We start from the raw sequence: 17,782 nt of genomic DNA, 5'->3' as shown, positions 1-17,782 counted from the left end.
ATACAAAACTATTCCGAAGGAAAGGGAGTTCATCTTATCATGCGACTATAAGGATGTATTTGTTCCCGAAAATCGATAGTTAAGCCCCTATGAAGCTGTTTTACTCCCCTTGTCAGAAACGACGAGCTTGCTCGGAAGACAGCACTTAGACAAAAAGGAATTATAATGAGTTTAATTGGCTACCAGTGAAGTATACATTGATCTAAGTGTATTATGTAATATTTAGTTTAACAATTTGGTGGACGGAAGATACGTTTCCCAAATGTTCGAGCATTTCTCTAAAGCAAAATGGGCTCACTACCACTGTAACGGATGCGCAGAAGCCTTCAACAGCAAAATAAAAATAAAAATAAATGCATATTGGCCCGGAGTTTAAAGCACGAAAGCGACATCGGCTATGACGGATGATTGCAGAGGATGGTTTCGGTGTCGTTCTTTTTTTTTTTTTTTTCATTATGTACCTGCCACATCGACCACGTGGGATTGCTTAACGTGCGGTCAAATCCCACAGCAAAGGAGCGCCTTTCGAAACGGTCGTCATTGAACCATTCGTTCTCAAAATCAGCAATCGAACGCCCTTACCACTGAGACACCGCGACGAAGGATTAACAGCAAAAGAAAAAAAATAAGTACTCAAACAACTCTATCGTGCATACAGAAGGGATAGATGGTTGGTTTGTGAGGTTTAACGTACCAAAGAGACTAAAGCTATGAGAGACGCCGTAGTGGAGGACTCCGGAAATTTCGACCACCTGGGGTTCTTTAACATGCACTGACATCGCACAGCACACGGACGTCACTCCGTTTCGCCTCCATCGAAACGCAGCCGCCGAGGCCGGAATTCGATCCCGCGTCCTTGGGCACAATAGTCGAGCGCCTTAACCGCTGCGCCACCCCGGCGGGGCAGAAGGGATAGAGTGGCCTGTTCAAACTGCATTCTGCTATATGAAGCAATCTGCGGTTGCATGTTTCAGTAGCTGCGGTATTCCAAACAGAAACGGGAATATAAAATTTCTGAGCGTTTGCATTAAGTTTTATTGACGGCAGTGACCTCTTTTGGTTTGACACAACGCTAACGACAGCACCCCTTCGTTTGAGACGCCGCGTGTCAAAGAATCTCAAGCGCCGAAGACCGTGACTGATGATTACCTTATCCAGCAGGACATACTCGTTACAGACAAGTATTTTTCATTTTAATGAAGGGTGGAATGATAGCCTGTTCACATTTCTTTTGCAAGAGGCAGATAGGCAAACAAAAGCGCGCAGGAACCGTGAAACGAACAAAAAAACATTCTAGTACACGCCGCACGCGCGCGCGTAAATCACTGCGGTGTAACTGCGGGCTGGTACACGGCGCGAACACTGAAGGGTTCGCCGCTGAGTCGCAAGGTGGCGACTGTGCTTGATCTCGAGGCCAATTGATATTCTATAGAAGTCCTAACTACTCGGTATGGACAAGGGCAAGCTGTAAAAGAAAGATTTTACCGCGAAGCGGAATATCAGACTATCTGTATTTGGTCATTGTCATGGTCTGAACGCCATCGTTTCAGCATCGCCATAAAAGAACAGCGGAGCGGCCAGAACAGTTCACCTATTTCAGCTCCTCAAAACTCGTCAGGCGTGATTTCTTTATTTCTCAATGGTTAGCATTGAATGTATACTGAATTGCGGTAGATGTCCACGGCGAACATAAGTCTTCATTCAGTCACCGAGCACAACGTCTAAAACAAGCGCACCATTCCCGTAACATCAGGCGTGGCCTAGCCGGCGAAATTTCAATAGTTACTTTTTTTTTTTTTTTTTTTTCTGCAGGAGAAGACAAGAAAGAGCGACTTGTTTGAAATTATGATTTGCTTTGTAGATGAAATCGGGCCGAACATTTCCTACCCTAAGTGAAAAATAAAACGTTGTCATAAACCCCGTGAACGTCCCACCAAATTTGAGCGCGCGTTAGAGATTACTCTAAAGTACGCACGTATTCTTTATGGACGCTAGCACTCTATCCACGCGCCGGCCGCAGTAGGGACATGTTGCGCCGCGGCGCCCGGCAAGAAAAAACCGCGTCTCCATGCGCGCTAAACCAGAAAGTAAAGTTCAACCTTTGTTTTTGATTCAGAGTTATTGGTTCATCGTTCTCCGCCTGCGCTAGCCTCCCAACATCGCCTTAACATCACCCTGAAACCACTTCTCTTGGAAGCAGGGCTCTGTCGAGTCTGTCCGCCTGGGTCAGTGCTAAAGATGGATGTCAGCATCCCTGATAAAGCGTCGACTGCAAGGGAAGGGAATGGTGTATTTTTCGGCACACCTGGGGCGGTTCACTGCGCCAGTGCGACCGGCTGCGAGCAGCGTGGTTTGAAGCTTCGGATGGAGGTGTCTGCTTTCTTGAAACCTTGGGTACAATAACTGCAGCCTGGAATGCGGCAGCAGGCCTTGAACTGAGTGTGAGCTGGTGTGGGAAGAGGGATCCCAACGAGGAGGCCTCATGCGCGCGAAACCAGATAAAAAATAAAGTGAGATTCACTTTTCTCAATCCATCGTACTTGGGCTGCGCTTCCCAACACTGGCTTAAAATGATCCTAAAACCACTGCTTCGAAGTTGAGCTGGGTCGAGTATTGCCGTCTCTATCAGTGCTAGATGACTAAGCGGTGATCGCAAGACAAAGGAATGCTTTTGCGGTGTTGCATTTATTGGCGTGGGACAAGGTTCACTGTGCCTGTACGCCAGTGCACGTACGTGCGAGGCCCAGGGGATGACTGGCAGAGATCAGCATGTTTTGGAGGTGTGAATGGCGGTGTCTATTTCCTTGTAACCCGGTGTACTGCATGCACCTCAGAACGCAGCAGCTTGCCTTGAGCTCTCGACAACCAAAATAAGAAGAAAAGAAAACATTCAGAGAGGTATATATGCGCAGCTTTTCAATTCACTTCGTGTAAAGTTTTGTTTTCTCCCGGCGCAATTAATTGTAAACTGAGACTTAAAGGCGGGGGTGGTCGTGATCAATGTGTGGCACCGAAGTGCGAAAAGAAAAATGTGAAGGTGAAGCAGGAGGGGAGGCGTTTGAACTTTCGGTTGCCGGTGCGGGGTCATTGCTGCCAGTTATACGGTGAGATTCAAATGGGGCAGCAGCCTTGTTCATTTCGCTCTCTGTGGTGGTATTTGTGCGCGCAGTTTGATTTTTGCAGAATTAAGGAAATTTGTCTTTCGAGATGCTGCATTAAGATCGAAAGAATCAGCCCCTGGTGCAACTTTATCTGCATGCAAAGTCCCCCTGAAGGAGTTATAATGAGCAGCGACAACAGCGGCCCAGGCCCAATCACAGCTGGTCCCAAGGCGAAGAAGCAATACCACCAAAAGCTGCTTGGGAACGGGAGAAAAGTTTTGAAGGATGGCTGCAAGCGTGCAAACAAAGTAATTTCTACTCATATTGCAAGACATGCGACATGCATTTGATTGCTGGGAAGACGCTGTTGGAAAGGCATATGAGAACTGTCAAGCATGAAGAGAACAAGAAAAAAAAAATGTCGGCTCGCATCAACAAGCATGCCATCATTAAGTCATGGATTTGCACAAAGTATTCAGGTAAAAGAATCTGAGATTAAGCTGGCTTTGTTTGTTACTGAGTGCTACCTGCCGTTCACCATCATGGAACACTTGCCAAAGCTTCTGCTCAGGTTCTGAGACTTCCAAACAAATTACATTCGGTAGAACCAAAGGCGGAAATAAAGCGCGGCAGCCCAAACGACGGTGATAACAAATATGATTACAGCCGAAAAGAGCAAGTGTCAGCTTTGGGATCTTCTCTGCCGGAAGAAGTTCTCGGTGATGACCGACAAGTCGACAGATAACAGCTTTTCTAAACGCCAACGCCTATGTGTTGTGGCTAGAGTCTTTGGAAGTGCTGAAGTCACCGACGTCTTCTTTGACCTCATTCCTGTCGAGGATGACGCAGCAGACGGCTGTATAAAGCTCTCAAAACTGCGTTTGGGAGAGCTGGAGAGCCCTTTAAAGAAAACCTAGTTGGTTTTGCTGCAGATGGTGCAGTGCAATGATGGGCGTCAACCACTCAGTGATGAAGTTGCTCATGAGAGATGTTTGCTCATCCTAAAGTGCTTAATCGCACCGCTCTTTCCACCTCTGCGCATCTTACGCCTGTGCTAGGCTACATCTGATAGTGGAGGATCCCCTGAGAGATGTTTGCAGCTATTTCATCTCTAGCCAAAAGAGAATGGACATTGTCCAAAAAGTTTCAGCATCTCCTTGAGGTGCTTGAAAAGTCACACAAGCTACTTCATCCGAGCCAAACTAGATGGCTGTCAGTAGATCGCTTGCTTGAGCGGTATGATGTTCTTACAGCATATTTTGCTACTACTGTTTCTGAAGACAGACTCCCTAGCTTCAGAAACCATCCTCACGAGACTTAAGATTGATTCAATCAACTAGTCGTTTCTACAATTTCTTACCTTTGTGCTGCTTATGTTTCACGTCTTGGACAAGCAAATGCAGAGTGAAGAACTGCAGTTTTACAGGCCTCTGAAAAGTGTCACAACTGTGCTACAAACAATAATGGAATGTTGCATCATGGCATCTTGTACAAGTGGTATGGATGTATCCAAGTTGATGGATTGATGTGATAAAAGTTGAATATAAAAATACAGGAAACTTTTTGCCTCTAGAAGACATGAACGTTCGAGGCCAGGCGACAGGTTTTCTTTCTTCTAAAGACTGCACGGCTACACCAGAGCAGATGAAGTTCTTTCGACTGAGCTGCCTCGACGTTTATACTGAAAGCGTGGACCAAATTCTGAAACGTGGGCCCCGCCTTCACCTGGAGCTTCTAGACCCTGCTGTTATCAGGTCTGGATCATCTCCATCAATTCCCCCCCCCCCCCTCCTAGCAGGAGCATTCTCGCGCGTGGTTGAAAATGGGGGGGGGGGGGGGGGGGCGGGCACTGCAGGTCTTGGATACTGAATGGCGGATCCTCAGGAACGCAGACATCGACATCAGTTCTAGGGCTTAGTATTCAGAGTGACACACAATGACGGAGCCCTCGCCTTCCTGCACTCATAATTTTTTTCTTGCGTTGTTTGCTTGCCCACTCCCCTCTGTAATGCCTCGGCGCTTGAGGGTATCGAAAATAAAATAAAATAAAAGGTGTTCGTGTCGACCATGCTTTGTTTGCCAGCATTTGGGAGAATTTTCTGCTGTTAACATGCTAAAAACCAAGCAAAGAAGGATGGTCGCTATGTGGTTTACCCCGCGCCAAACGCCTGATTTCCTCTTCATCGGGTATACCAGTTCAGTCTAGAGGAGCAACTGCTCAACAGAATGGAGACATGGCGCAAAAACATCTAAGGTGAAGGCGACAGCTAGTCTCCACGCTGCTTTTCTCTAATATTTATTTCCCCAAGCAATATTGTGTGGTATTTTTGTCAGTGACGTTAGTGAACTGGTTATGAAATCTAGAAGTCACTGGTAATTTTCTACTAACTTGTTCGTGCATTTTATTGTTAGTGTATAAGCTAACAACAGCTATTCTGCATGACAAATAACGAAGCTTTTCTTTCATTGAAGATACAATTGTACTGAATGGTTGACTGCGGCACCGTGGTGCCCGTTGGCAGCGGCGGTAGGGAGTTCCACGAAGGTACACTAGATGTTTCGACAGTCGCTACTGCCTCCAACCCGCGGCATTTGTTGTTATCATCGAGACTTCTCTTTCAGCACTCCATCGTACCGTACTAAACAAATAATCAGTACCGTGTAGGAAAAAACGTGTTTAAACAAGTGGCCGCGACATACATGAAAATCTGCTGATTTTACTAAGATCTGGCATTAAGATCTGTTGTTACTTTTCTACATGCTGTGGCGACACACTTTAGTTCCCAAGAGGCGACCAACGACGAGTCTACGGAGGGTCCCACGGTCCCGCCGTTCCCGGCGGGGTTGTAATGTCCCCAGGCCGGCAAAGCTGCGCCCGTTTTGCAAGGCCCTTAAGTTATAAGACCGTCCATACCTAGCGCTTTCTAACGGGGATAGCACTCGTTGACGTTTTGTACCAAGCTTCCCGCTCGGCGTATGAGCTGCATTAGCGATAACACTGGACTCATAACGTGCCATTACTCTGTTTTCTGGAGCATTATACCTCAATGAGGTCGGCGAAATGAAGGCGTAGCAATGGCATTTTACGCACTCGTGCTTTTTGCGAGCTGCCAGACTATTTGACGTGTTCAACATCTTGCAGAGCTCACTTTGTGCGCTTTCGCTAGACCAAGATTCAAGGCAGATGCACTTGTACTATTTTCGAGATGCACGTTCTATAGCTGATCGATCAGCTGGTCGTACAGCAATGCCGAAGCTATTATATCCCCAAAGAATTCCGGAGGCTGACATAGTTGGATAGTACTACACAATCAAAAGCAAATCTCTGCCCAAAGTGCAAAGGTCTATGACAACTTCGCATTTTGGGCTTTCTGGATGCTGCCATATTGCTCACTGCACAGTCGTGTGCACCCCGCGCAAGCACTGTGGAAGCTACAGTGAAACCGGCTTCCGACTGTCCAGAGAGGAGGAATTTCGACAACCACCTCGCCCGGCGCAAAGGACTGTACAAACACCTTATAGTTAAAGGGGCGCATGTATGAATGACACGAGAAACCGCCTCTTGCGACTACCGAAGCAGAAGCAGCACGTGTTCCCATGTGCTTGCTATCAATGCTAGTCATGTGGCTGGCTGCCGCTGGTACATCTTTGTGTTCGTTTTGAACCAGCCATATGAGCCGTTCATGTGAGCAAAGCCCTCGAAAGAGTTAGGCCAGAGCTGTCACAACAGGAGGATTTGTTCCAACGTAAGTCCTGGACTGAGGACTTCTTCCCGGACACGGCAAACTCCTTGCTGCTAAAATAAACGTTTTAAATCAGTCTCATTTGCCAACTGGAAGCAAAAGCTCGCTCGCACATGAACAGTTCGCAACTTCTGTGGATGAGCGATGCAACTGGCTTCTGCATACCACAAGCCGTACTTGCATGTAAGATTTGGGAGTTCTTTTGTTGTTGTTGTTGTTTTTTTTGACCGGGGGGGGGGGGGGGGACGCTTTGCTTCGTCGATGGAGGGCCTTAGTCGAACCAAAGCCGACCCGTCCACGTGAGGGAACCGTGTTCCGCTGGCACTAGGGATTCGCCTGTATAGTGAAGTCCTTTATCTGGTATAGTAAAGACATGGCGAAAGAATGTGGTGGTAATTGTTTCTCGTGATGAAGCGTATGGTACAACAAAAAAATGAGGAATTTTGTCTGTTTGAAGGTGGACCCTGCGCACGTTGGAGAATGTCATATCTTCCGGCAGCTAAAAGAGCTTGCTTAGGTAAGGCTCCTGCAGGAAAGCCTGAAACTTCCTGTCACATAACAATAGGCAAGACCTTTTATTCCGTTCTTTTTTTATATAGCGTTCCTTGTCTTCGGTATGCATATATCGGTAGCAGGGCGTGTCTTGAGCGCAGAGAGCGTGCGGAGGCAAAGGCATCATATAGGCTGAATATGAGCAACGCCTTCCTGTCTGAGTGCCGTGCGCAGAAGATTCCTTCGGGCTGCCATTTTTCCATCACGTGCTCACGTCTTCCTGCCTGAGTGCCGTGCGCAGAAGATTCCTTCGCGTTGCCATTTTTCCATCACGTGCTCACGTCTTCCTACCTGAGTGCCGTGCGCAGAAGATTCCTTCGCGCTGACATTTTTCCATCACGTGCTCTCGTCTTCCTGCCTGAGTGCCGTGCGCAGAAGATTCCTTCGCGCTGACATTTTTCCATCACGTGTTCACGTGATGGGATGCCACGCCTAGCAATGTAGGTGTGGGAGGAGGCAGCAATCCCATTGGATCTCCCGAGGGCGAATCGCATTTGGCGCCACCTAGGGGGTTACGTATATAAGCTCGCGCAAAAAGGCGACAGCTCAGTAGTTCCAGAGGAGCGGCTCGAGCAAGAGGTCTTCAAAAAGGGCTCCCGCCATCCCTGGCGGGGGCCCTTGCCCGCACTCCGCCCAAGGCGAGCCCGTCAAGCCCAGGCTTAGGTGAGTTGTAACTCTTCAGATGCGTACGAGCTTCTTTGCTGAACTTCGTAGTTCGGTGGCACTGGCTCATTTTGTTAGACTCAGTGATGATAATTTAGATCCCTGCTATGCATGACGTATTGGGCTCAGTAGGGTAGTAGCGAGCGAAGACAGTGCAACCGCAGGGCAGGAACGTGATCGACCAAGGTAGCATAAGCCCCCGGCTCCTTTATTGACTTTCCCCATTACTGCGGAGACAACTTAGCTGATACGTGTTATCGCGACGTTATTCTCAGTATTTGCAAGGTAGGCTTTTTATCTTTGCCAGGCATGCCTGAGCCTTCTGAAGAATTCATTGACCAGTGCCTGGAGCGCATAACAATACTGTAGGGCTCATTAGTCTACAACCAGCAAAGAAAATGGCCGGCAGCTGGTGGTGTGAGGCGCTATAACTTATCTTTTAGAAGCAGGCCTCTTAGTTTGTTGCACTGATAACCTGCGTAAAGTTGAAGTGCATAGCGACCTTGGCCAATACAGCTTGCTTTCAGTGCTGGTAAACGGAGAGAACAGGGGACAAATAGCTTCAGAGCCTCATTTTCTATGGGACGGTCGTAGTTATCGTGTCGCTCCCGCTCGTACCGTCTGGCTGTTAAAGAGGTCAGTGATGAAGATCACTAAAATCAGCGACACACGAGTAAAAACCGCCAGGGCTCATTCAGAAGTTTGTACGATCTGCATCCTTCAACCCATGAATCACTATATAGAGCTATTTTAACTGGCATCTACGAAAAACACAAGTCTTCCTGCAGCTAACGATTTCCATGTCCATAGTGAGAGAGCATCGCGAAAGGACCACCGTGCAACATCATGATCCAATTCCACTCCTTTGAGGAAGCATTTTGTCTGAAGAGGCTGAAAAGTGATGTGAATGAAGTCTTCGTGAGGTGCCTTATTTGTCTCATACTGATTTTAATTGAATTCGTGGCTATTTATAGCATGTAAGGCGGTAGAATAGCGTTTTAGTTGTTATTTATTCTTCCTTTAGTTCATGGCACGAAACAGTTATTTCCTTCCGAAATTTGTTGTTCAGCGAAATAATTTATATTTCGTTCCACGGCATTCTAAATGGGCTGCGCCGCTGATCACCACCATCGCGCGGTTTTTCTTTCGCCTCCTTGAGTCTGCTTTGCGCCCTATCGTGCAGAGGCCATACAAATAATCCTCTCCAGCCACAGTATGTCTCGTTTCATCATCATTTGCTGTTTCTCGAGAACAGTTCACTTAATTCAATTGCGTGGGTTTGGGACTGTCCTTTATAACTCTTGCGATAACTCTTACCTTACGATGAGCCACATACCTGACGTTTGCGCTGTTCTCGCATAAAGCTCTGCCTTTAGCTTAGCCTATTTGACGATGTGGACAGGTAGTTACATATATTACGACTCAATTTATGTTGCTTGTCACTCAGCTTAGTAAGACGGAGTTAGGTAAGCTTCATTGCATGTGTTCTCCAACAGCAACCTACCGAAACGAGCTGCGTCGATGACCTCAAGGAAGACACTTTGCTGCAAAGCCCGTTGACAGCTATCTACAGACTTGAAGTCCCGCCGCGCGGTCGCCACTCTGGTAAGGGCTACCAGCACTACAGAGAAAAAGCACCAAACCTAATATAGTGTACTTACTCCTGTCATTTACTGTCATTGAAACTATTAGGAAAACTAATTGACGTATGAAAGGTTAAAGACGAATGATATTGAGATGGTTGATGAAGTAAAAAATCGCGTAAGCCTGCAGAAACACCAAGGCGAAGTCGAAGGTTGCTCAACTCTGATTGCTAATATTTGCAGTAGTAGTAGTAGTAGTAGAACACTTTATTGAATCGGAACACTTAGGCGCCTAACATATCGATTGTCTGCTGGACGATCAGATGCGGCTCAACCCAGGTCCAGATGGTATGGGAGGGAGTGGGAAAGAATCCAGATTGAAATGCAACCGGACATGAAAATAAGGCAGTGGAAAAGGTTGGCATAAGGGGAAGGGCAGTTGGGGCATGATGGATCGCGAGGGAATTTGTAGAGATATAGCCGTGCAGGGGTTTTGAGTGTATTCAGCTGTATCTGCCGAAGGATATGAGCCTCCTTAACGGAGAGATTAGGATGAGGGTCGGGGTAGAGCTTGCGGTCTCGGTGAGAAGCATTGTAATATTCTCTGATGGTGGCGCAAAGAGACAGTCTCGACCCGGGACTTAATATTTGCAGCGCTTCTAATAAGTTTAACTAGATAGTTAAAGTATCGGGAGCATTATTCTAAGCGAACAAATAGTACGAATAAGGGTGTCGAAATAATAAAAATTTAGTCTAGCTAAAGAGGGAAGGGAACCAGTGCTGGGGAAAAGCAGCTGCGTCGAATTGGTCGGCAGCAATTCGACGCAGCTGCTTTTGCGGAGTTAATGGCGAGATGCTGAGAAAAAGCCCCGTGGCGATCTGCTTTTTTTTTTTTTTTTCCCCGTGACAACACCTGGTTCGTCGGCGAGGGAGAGGGAGTAATGCAGGGCTGACGCTGGGTCGCAGCCTCAGCCAAACAGTATCGCGAGGTGCATGTGAATCAAAGGAACCACTTTCACTGAAAAGAAATTAATCAAAATGAATCCATCCACTGCTCTGGGTCGCGAGCCTGGTGCTATGCACCACCGCCGCTTAGGCTGAGGCGACTCGTGCTTTCGAGTTCGTTTTAACACACCGCCCGCCATAGACCGGCGTTCACAGCCATCTTGAGCTTCCAGTAATGCACGCCTGTATGCAATCGCAGCCCGGGCAGCTATCGGATGTTGGCATGTCTCAGATGAGGGCAGAAGGTAGGTGTATGCAGTCTACCGCTTCTGCCGAGGCGGGGCCCCGACCTTGGGTATCCGTCTCGGATGGCGTTGGGGATGCAGCCCTGGCGCCACGGCGTCGTCACGAGGCGGCGGCAGCGACGGTATACAGCTTCCTGTGGTAGCTCGGGTTACTAGGGGGAAATCCCCCGGCAAACAACTGGGGCCCCACGATAGTACGAAACCGGGGCTGCAGACGTTCGAGAAGACTACCTGGAGGTTGAATACCTCCAGTAAACAACTCGAGCCCATCATCTCACTGTACACAGATGGGGGCGGCAGAGGATCGAGAGGGATACCTGCAGAGGTTCGTGCTAGAGCGTCAGGCAGCTGACGCGAGCGGGCTGATGACGATAATCATGATGGTGGTTTACCGCCACAGCATCATCAGCAGACGTGCCAGTAATTGAATTACTTTTGTGGGTAATTTGTAATGTAATTATTTCTCCGATCTGGTAATTTAGAAATGCGTTCTTTTTAACTACGGCAATTTCGCAGCAATAGTAATTATTTTCAAGTTACTTTTACTAAATTGAACCACTGCTCTTTCAGTAAACACAGTAGAGCGCCGCGACAGCAGTAGCGACCCACGGCAAGCTTAGGCCAGCGTAACGGATCGGTAAAAAACACAGAATTGAGTAGAATTCTGCGTCTGTCACTTGCGGCGGCTATTCATATTGGTAGTCGCAACCACTCCCCGAGCGGCAGGATGAAAGGCGTCAATGGGCCGCCGGAGGAAGAGGTACTGCAGTTTGAATCCAGTTAAAGAATGCGCAGTAACACTCCCTGTTGCGTCAGCTAAGACACAGTGCTGTCTGGTTACACCTGTCGCCACGTTCCGAGGGAAGGGGAAGTTGGAAATGCACATTTAATTAACATTGCTGCGGCGCGCAATTTGCCGAGGACCGGGGGTCGAATTCCTGAGATTACGGAAGCAATAAATAACAGCTGCTTCAGGGGCTTCAACCAGTGGAGACCGCTCTGGGTCATCAAGAAGTTGGGTTTGCCGCCAGTTTCTTTCTTGAGCGCAAGGAAAGCCTGGCCGTTAGCCGTGTTGGTTTTTGTTGTTTTGCTGCCGTTGTCTTATCTTTGTAATGTTGCGTCCTGTAGGAAAGACGGAGGAAATAGTTATCTGACATGGAAATTGGCGGGAAGACAGCATCGCTGGGTCACGTCTAGAGAGGGGTTGTTTCGATTACCAGGTTTTCTTAGTTTTTTATCGATGAAAACTAGAAATGATAACTGCATTGCTCTGCAGAAGTAACCGCGACGTAATGTCAATACTTTTTGGAGCAGTAATTAGTAACGTAGATGAATACATTTTCACGGTTTTCAGTAAAGTAATTAGTAATGTAATTTAATTCATTTTCAAAATTACTTTTGCCATGTATGAACCTAAGCTTCTGATGCCATGTTCAATGGCCACCGACGCACTATACGGCTCTACATTTATTCGAACCACGAAATGTTGATGGCTCCCATAGTACCTTATTTGCCCTTTCTCGTACCGGTAGGGATGGTGTATTTGGTCTGTGTAGTGCATCTGTGTTCAACCTAGAATGAACAAATCTGTGGTCATCTTCCGAGCTCTGTTTGAATTCCTCGAATCACTTCATAACATTCCGACTCGGTCCGACTACAGTCTGTGCAGTTGCGGAAATTGAGCCAGTTCGCATGCTTTTGAGTCAAACGTTTTTGTTAAGGAGCTACTATACAGTCGTGCCTCGTTAATATGGACACTTTGGTTTCCGACCAAAACTGTCCATAAAGCGAGTCATCCATAATAACGAGACATATGAATAAAAACAAAAAGGATTTTATTGAGAAAAGAAAATTGTAATTAACGACTGCTTTTGTACATAACGGTGTGCACTGGATCAAATTTCACAGAACACCGGCTATTTTCAGTGCATTATCCTTGTTATTGTTGTCTTCGAAAAATTGTAGTGCAGTCTGAAGCGACTCGCTTACCATGACACCCGTGATGTTGGGCTTTGTGTTGGTCGAACTTTTGAGCACGAACTCCTTACTGGCCGATGAATCAGCGTCTGATTCTCTACTCACCGCCACTTCCAAAATGGCCTCTTCACTGAGTGGCCGCTAAGTAGCTGCTTGAGATTCTCCTGAGGCGAGGAAACAGCTGCACTGATAACCTGTGTAAATTTGAAGTACATAGCGACCTTGGCCAATACAGCTTGCTTTCAGTGCTGGTATACGGAGAGAACAAGGGACAAATAGCTTCAGAGCCTCATTTTCTATGGGACGGTCGTAGTTATCGGGTCGCTCCCGCTCGTACCGTCTGGCTGTGAAAGAGGTCAGTGAGGAAGATCACTACAACCAGCGAAACACGAGTAAAAACCGCCAGGGCTCATTCAGACGTTTGTACGATCTGCATCCTTCAACCCATGAACTATATCTAGCTATATAGTTCGAGCTATTTCGAGCTATTTCGAACTATATCGAGCTATTTTAACTGGCATCTGCGGAAAACACAAGTCTTCCCGCAGTTAACAATTTCCATGGCCATAGTGAGAGCATCGCGATAGGACCACCGTGAAACATCATGATCCAGTTCCACTCCTTTGAGGAAGCATTTTGTCAGTGAAAAGGCTGAGAAATGATGTAAATGAACTCTGCGTGAGGTGCCTTATTTGTCTCATACTGAATTTAATTGAATTCGTGGTTATATATAGCATGTAAGGCGGTAGAATAGCGTTTTTCTTGTTAATTATTTTTCCTTTAGTTCGGGGCACGGAACAGTTATTTCCTTCCGAAATTTGCTGTTCAGCGAAATAATTTTATTTCGTTCCACGGCATTCTAAATGGGCCGCGCCGCTGATCACCATCATCGCGCGGTTTTTCTTTCGCCTCCTTGAGTCTGTTTTGCACCCTGTCGTGTAGAGGCCATACAAATAATCCTCTCCAGCCATAGTATGGTATTTCTATAGAACAGTTCACTTAATTCAATTGCGTGGGTTTGGGACTATCATTTATAACTCTTACCTTACGATGAGCCACATACCTGACGTTTGCGCCGTTCTCACATTAAGCTCTGCCTTAAGCGTAACCTGCCTATTTGACGATATGGAGAGGTAGTTACATATATTACGACTCACTTTATGTTGCTTGTCACTCAGTGTTGTAAGACGGAGTTAGGTAAGCTTCATTGCATGTGTTCTCCAACAGCAACCTACCGAAATGAGCTGCGTCGATGACCCCAAGGAAGACACTTTGCTGCAAAGCCTGTCCACAGCTATCTACAGACGAAGTCCCGCCGCGCGGTCGCCACTCTGGTAAGGGCTACCAGCACTACAGAGAAAAAGCACCGAACCTAATATAGTGTCCTTACTCCTGCCATTCACTGTCATTGAAACTATTGGGAAAACTAACCGACATATGAAAGGTTAACGACGAATGATATTAAGATGGTTGATGAAGCAAAAAATCGCGTAAGCCTGCAGAAACACCAAGACGAAGTCGAAGGTTGCAGTTAAGTTTCGAAGCCGTTCTCCAAGCTGTCACCCGTCGTGCTCGTCCAGAAGGCGACGGTCTGTTCAGCTGCTGGCATTCGAAAGGGTTCTCCTCTCACCCGCCGTGCACGGTTGCGCTGACCGGCGGTCTGTTGAGTTGTACCTGCTGGGCACCTTGGAGTACTACTCGGAGTCGAACCAGGTTTACAGCATCATCATCATCATCATTTATTAACCCTTAAAGGTCCCGTTCGGGACATTACGGGGGGGGGGGGGGGGGGTGTAGTACAGGGTAGTTCAGCAGTCATACATGATCATAAATATAAAAATAACAAAATAACAAAGACACACAATAGAAACAGCAGTTAAAAAAAAGGTGAAAAAAAGACAAGAGTAACAAATTCAGATAAGTCATGGCAGAGTGGCAAAAATATAAAACAATTTCAAATAACAGCTATGGAAGTAAAACCGGCTGGTCAGTCTGCAGGGCTTGGTAGCTGACATGAGGTACAGGAAGATTATTTATTTTCATTGAGATAGTCTATTAGGAGCTGTCTGAATCTAGAAGGATTAGTCTCAATGACAATGTATTCGGGGAGGTTATTCCAGTTTTCAATCGCGCTGGGAAGGAAGGATTTATTGAAGGAATTGGTGGAGCCGTGCAAACGCTCTTAAAGAGTTAAATAAACGGCGAGATGATCGTACCGGAGCTCGTAGAAGATTTTCTCGAAGTGCTGGAAAGTTGAAGTACAGTTTGTGAAAAAGACAAAGAATAGAAATTTTCCTGCGGAAAGCTAATGATTTGAGACCGAGAGATGATTTCAAGACTGTGATGCTGGACTGCGATTTGTACTGTGAGGTGATGAAGCGTGCTGCCCGATTCTGAATGGCTTCGAGTGAATCTATCAAGTAGGTCTGGTGAGGATTCCAGGCGTATTCTAGTTTAGTCCGAATGTACGTTTCACATGTGCTAGTTGTCTGGTGGCTGCGGTGGACATGGAATGTGATCTCCTGATGAATACGAGTGATTTGGAAGCACTAGCACATAGTTTGGTGATGTGGTCAGCCCAAGTTAGGTTGGTTGTTATTTCGATGCTGAGGTACCTGTATGAATATGTTTGAGAGAGCGCTATGGAGCTCAGGGAGTACGAGAAATGAAGAATGGAACGTTTACGTGAAATGTGCATGAATTTACATTTCGAGACATTGAGCGGCATTTGCCAGTCGGAACACCACTTCTGAATTCGGGTTAGGTCGTCCTGTAATATTTCCTGATCTCTGCTATTGATGATGCGGCGATAAATGACGCAGTCGTCCGCAAAGAGACGGACAGATGATAAAATACCAGATGGCAAATCGTTAATGAAAATTAGGAAGAATAACGGAGCAAGAACCGATCCTTGAGGGACCCGGGAGATTACTCTAGTAGTTTCGGATGCGTGATTGGAGATGACGGTGAATTGCAAAGGGTTAGTTAAGAAACAGTGGATCCAGGATAAGACAAGAGGGTTAAGTGACAGACCTGAGAGTTTGGAGAAGAGACGCTGGTGAGGAACGCGATCGAATGCCTTCGCGAAGTCTAAGTAAATGATATCGGTTTGGATAGAAGCGTCTAGATTTAAGTGAAGATCAGTTGTGAGTTCGAATAGTAGAGTTTCGCAAGAAAAACCTGTCCTGAAACCATGCTGATTGGGAAAGAAAAAACAATTGTAGTCAAGGTGAGATGCGATATGCGAGTATATTATATGTTCGAAAAGTTTACAAGAGATACAGGTAAGTGAAATTGGTCGATAATTTGAGGTGTCGGAGCGATCTCCAGCTTTGAAAACTGGTGTAACATTGCTTAATTTCCAGTCGTCTGGAATCTGACTAGTATTAAGAGACTGTGTGAAGATGAGTTGCAAGATTTGGCTCGTGAAATATTTAGTGGCTTTGAAAATCTTAGCAGGGATGTTGTCTGGTCCAGGGGAAGTGGATGTCTTTAGATTGTCAATGAGGTTTGAAATTCCCTCTGTTGAGATTGTGATAGGTGGCATAGGTGCATAATTTAGACTTGGCGCGGAAAAAGTGCTTACTGTTGCTTCGTGGGTAAACACGGAGGTGAAATAGGAGTTCATTACATCGGAGCGCTCGGATTTTGGAACGTCGGAGCCGTCTTGTGTTTTCAGGGAAATATTGTGCGAACTTTTTTTATTGGGCGTGAGTAAGTTCCAAAATTTTTTAGGGTTTACCCGCATTATCTCTATGAGATCGTGACAGTAGAATTTTCGTTTTGAAGAGCGTAATAACTGCGTGTATTCGTGCAGGCTTGCAACGTATTTGTCCCACTTCGCAGCGCATCCTGACTTCTTGGCATTACGAAATAGGCGTTTTTTTTTTTTTTCGCGACAGCTTCCTCAGTGCATTTGTGTACCAAGGTTTATTGGCATCCCCTCGAATGCAGATAAGCGGGACGTGACCTTCTATAAGCGATAGAATTGTCTCTTTAAACAGACACCAGTTGTCATTCACAGATCTGGCATGTATAGAATTTCGAAAATTATGAAAAAATTCTTCAAGGTGGGAGTTAATGCTTGTGAAATCGGCCTTGGAATAATTACGGATGTATTTAACAGACGGTTGGCATATAGGAATTTCAATTGACAGGTTGAAAGTTATGATACAGTGATCACTTAGACCACTAGTACACGAAAGCGATTGGACTAATTCTGGATTGGATACAAGGACGAGGTCTAGCATGTTTGAGCCTCGAGTTGGGCCACACACTGTTTGAGTAAGGTTAAAGGTAAGGACCAGTTCTAAGAAGTATTTTGATAGACGAGATGGTGCAGTCAAGTTGTCCCAGTCAATGTCGGGAAAATTGAAGTCGCCGCAGAGTGTGAAGTTGGCATGAGAGAAACGAGACTGCAAGTCCTCAAGAACCGAGTGAAGGTCATTAAAGAAAGAAGCATCCATGTCGGGGGCTCGATAGCATGCAATTAGAAAATTGGTGCAAGAGGGCAAACAAAATTTAGTACACAATATTTCGCTGTAGCAATTAATATCAACTCGAGTAGAAGAAAGGCTAGTTTTCATCAGAACAAGAATGCCTCCTCCCCGACGACCCATTCTGTCTCGCCGGTAGGAGTGAAATGACTGAATGTCATGACTGATATGACTGATATCATCTATATCGGATGTTAACCAGGATTCGGTGAATACTGCGATGTCAGTGCCGTGGTCGTCGAGAAGCGCCTCAACAGATTCTTTTTTCGGCAGGTAACTTCGAATATTTGTCAGCAAAAAAGAAATATTATTGCAGGCGTCGATTGAGCGAGAGCGCTGTGAAAGATTGGAATGAGGCGATTGTGGAGACCTCGGTGATTTCAGTAATCGCTATGGCTTAAGTTCGACAACAGAATC

General features: G+C 46.3%; 1 protein-coding gene across 4 annotated transcripts in view; it reads left to right on the top strand.

Moving 5' to 3' along the window:
• LOC146208663 (uncharacterized) overlaps positions 1–17,782 on the top strand; it is a 72,335-nt gene that overhangs the window by 17,654 nt on the left and 36,899 nt on the right. Inside the window, exons 1-2 of one of the 4 annotated variants that reach the window (XM_084595849.1) lie at positions 7,927–8,059; positions 9,556–9,664. The exons of 1 other annotated variant lie outside the window; for it this stretch is intronic. The gene's annotated coding sequence lies outside the window, so the exon portion shown is untranslated. Of the gene's footprint in view, positions 1–7,926; positions 8,060–9,555; positions 9,665–14,096; positions 14,204–17,782 lie in introns of those variants that run through there. 2 more of the 4 variants (XM_084595834.1, XM_084595855.1) reach the window with 2 other exon arrangements.

Source organism: Amblyomma maculatum, chromosome 1 (genome assembly GCF_055883805.1).
Source record: "Amblyomma maculatum isolate TAMU_Amacu chromosome 1, ASM5588380v1, whole genome shotgun sequence".
In the NCBI taxonomy this organism is placed as follows: domain Eukaryota; kingdom Metazoa; phylum Arthropoda; class Arachnida; order Ixodida; family Ixodidae; genus Amblyomma; species Amblyomma maculatum.
This window is presented reverse-complemented; position numbering and strand designations above follow the sequence as displayed.